The sequence below is a fragment of the Chiloscyllium punctatum genome, chromosome 18 (assembly GCF_047496795.1).
Source record: "Chiloscyllium punctatum isolate Juve2018m chromosome 18, sChiPun1.3, whole genome shotgun sequence".
In the NCBI taxonomy this organism is placed as follows: domain Eukaryota; kingdom Metazoa; phylum Chordata; class Chondrichthyes; order Orectolobiformes; family Hemiscylliidae; genus Chiloscyllium; species Chiloscyllium punctatum.
In genome coordinates, this window is record NC_092756.1 from 1859671 (window position 1) to 1862882 (window position 3212).

The 3212-nt window shown below is 46.8% G+C and overlaps 1 non-coding gene across 1 annotated transcript; it reads right to left on the minus strand.

Annotated features, from left to right (window-relative positions):
- Window positions 1-1509: 1509 nt before the first annotated feature.
- Window positions 1510-1591, minus strand: trnas-gcu (transfer RNA serine (anticodon GCU)). The gene has a single exon. It is a non-coding gene; the product is annotated as a tRNA-Ser (tRNA).
- Between the last annotated feature and the right edge of the window lie 1621 nt (window positions 1592-3212).

The following is a 3212-nucleotide window of genomic DNA, read 5'->3' on the forward strand; positions in this document are numbered from 1 at the left end:
TTTCTGAACCCTTTCAAGTTTCACAACATCTTTCCAATAGGCAGGAGACCAGAATTGCACGCAATATTCCAACAGTGGCCTAACCAATGCCCTGAACAGCCGCAGCATGACCTCCCAACTCCTGTACTCAATACTTTGAACAATAAAGGAAAGCATGCCAAACGCCATCTTCAATATCCTATCTACCTGCGACTCTACTTTGAAGGAGATATGAACCTGCACTCCAAGGTCTCTTCCTTCAGCAACATTCCCAAGCCCCTATCATTATTTGTATAAGTCCTGCTGAGATTTGCTTTCCTAAAATGCAACACCTCGCATTTATCCGAATTAAACTTTATCTGCCATTTTAAGCCCATTTGCCCATCTGGCCAGATCCTTTTATAATCTGAGGTAACCCTCTTCGTTGGGCACTACATCTCCAATTTTGGAGTTATCTCTAAACTTACTAACTGTACCTCTGTTGCTGATATCCAAATCATTTATGTAAATTATAAAAATTCGAGGACGCAGCACCGATCCTTGTGGCACTCCACTGGTCACAGGCCTCCAGTCTGAAAATCAACCGCCACTGCCACCCTCAGTCGTCTACCTTCGAGCCAGTTCTGTATCTAAATGGCAGGTTCTCCCTTTATTCCATGAGATCTAACCTTCCTACTCAGTCGTCCATGAAGTCCAAATAGATCACATCTCCTTCTCTGCCCTCATCAATCTTCTTTGTTACTTCTTCAAAAAACTCAATCAAGTTTGTGAGACATGATTTCCCATGAAAGCCATGTTAGGTATTAGAACGAAACGTCTGTTAATGACATTCGTTTAAAGACACTTTAGATGTTTATGCTGCATCAGTGGTTATTGATGCACAGTTTACGTTCACTTCCTGCAGTTAACATGCTGATTTCTCCAGTTGTTCATAGTTCAGTGTGATGCATCCAGTATGTGCAAAACGAGAGGGAGCTTGCTTCCCACATCTCGTGTTTATCTGTGTCTTATATCCAGTATTCATCAATGGCGAGAGCAAGGGGGGAAGGGCGAGACCAATGTGTAAGTCTGTCCCTGCCAATGCACGGTACCCACATCGGCAATTCTCTACTGTGCATTCACAGCCAGTTTTCTGTGCCGCTACACCCACCCCCTGCACCTTTTGAAATATCTCTATTATTTTGTGGTGTCTCTCTGTGCTCTTACCAGCAAGATGAATCACATCTACCCAGACTGCTCCAGATTTCATGTGATAAAACACTCATTAAGAATCCCATTGCATTTAACATGCACATCGCATCTCTCGTTATTTCGTTTCCCTGGATCTCTTTCATAAGATTAACGTTCACAGCAACTTTACTTGGAAAAGAAAATCGCGTTCCTTTTCATTATCCCAATTCAGTCTACATTTCGTTAAGTTCAAGCATCGGTATCAAATTATTCTTTGAAGTTTTATAATATGGTCGATACAGATAAACTAACCATTGGAGTTCCAATTTCAATAAGACAGCTGTGATAATCAAAGAACAGCGACGAGAGTGGGATTCGAACCCACGCGTGCAGAACACAATGGATTAGCAGTCCATCGCCTTAACCTCGCGGCCACCTCGTCGCAAATGCAACGCAGGGTAGAACATAATCTCCCAGACGATCACAATCTTATCATCTCTGGGGAATCTCCCATTCACAGCCTCCAACCTCATTGTCTATTAACCCCACACTGCCCGATTCTCCCTCCTTCCTAAGATCTGCTGTCTCTGCCTGCACCTGTTTAACCCGACTCATCTCTTCCTACCTCAACACCTTCCTGTCTCCCCAGTCCAGGAAATTCTCACCTACGTTCGTGAGACCACCTATGCACTTCGTCTCCTCCAAGACTTTAATTTCCCTGGTCCACAACGCGTCATCTTCACATTGGAGATCCAGTCCCTGTACACATGCATCGGCTATGACGGAAGTCTCCAAGCCCTCTGTTTCTTCATCTCACCCCATCCCAACCAGTACCCTTCCACCGACACCCTCATCCAGCTGGCTAAACTAGTCTTCACCCTCAACAACTTTTCTGTCCAATCCTCCCACTTCCTCTAAACCAAAGGGGTAGCCATGGGCACACACATGTGACCTAGCTATGCCTGCCTGTTTGTCAGATATGTGGAATTGTCCAACTTTCGCAGTTACTCTAGCACCTCTCTCCACTTGTTCCTCCACTACATTGATGAATTCATTGGCCCCACTTCCTGCTCCCACGAGGAGGTTGAACAGTTCACCAACCAACACCTTTCCCCCAGAACTCAAATTCACCTGGATCTTCTTGGCAACTCCCTTCCACTTCTCGGACCTGTCCATCACCGTCCCCAGCGAATGACCAATGACAGACATATGTTACAAGCCCACCGACTCCCACAGCTACCAACACGACACCTCCTCCCACCCCACCTCGTGTAAAAACACTATCCCTTATTCCTAATTCCTCCGCCTCTAGCGTATTTTCTCCCAGGATGACCAATTCCACCTCAGAAAGTCCCAAATGGTCTCCTTCCCACGTGGTTGACGATGCCCGTCAGTGCATCTCCTCCACTTCACTCACCACCGCCCTTAAACCCCACCCCTCCCGCAACAAGAACAGAATCCCATGGTCCTTAACTTTCACCCCACCAAACTGAGCATAAAACACATCAGACTCCACCACTCCTGCAATCTCCATACAGACCCCACTGTCAGGTATATCAATCCCTCCACACCCCTATCAGCATTCTGAAAAGACCATTCCATCCACGAACCCCTAGTCAGGTCTACAATCCCCAATAAACCCACACCCCACTATTGGCATATTTCCATGCCACCGCAGGAATGGTAAAAGCAGCTCCCACACCACTCCACTCATCTCCGTCAAAAGCCCCAAGGGATCCTTCCACATCTGTTAGAAATTCACCTGTACAACGTATAATGTCATCTTCTGCATCTGTTGAACCCAGTGTGGTCTCCTTGACATCAGGGAGACAGGACACCTTCTTGCAGATCATTTCAGAGAACATCTTTGGGACGACGCACCCACCACCTTCACCATCCCGTGACTGAACACTTCAACTCCCCCTTCCCACTCCGTCAAAGACGTGCAGGTCCTGGGCCTCCTTCAGCGCCAAACCATAACCACCCAATACCTGGAGGACGGATGCTGTATATTGCGCCTTGGGACTCTGTCACCTCACGGGATAAGTGTGGATTTGAACAGT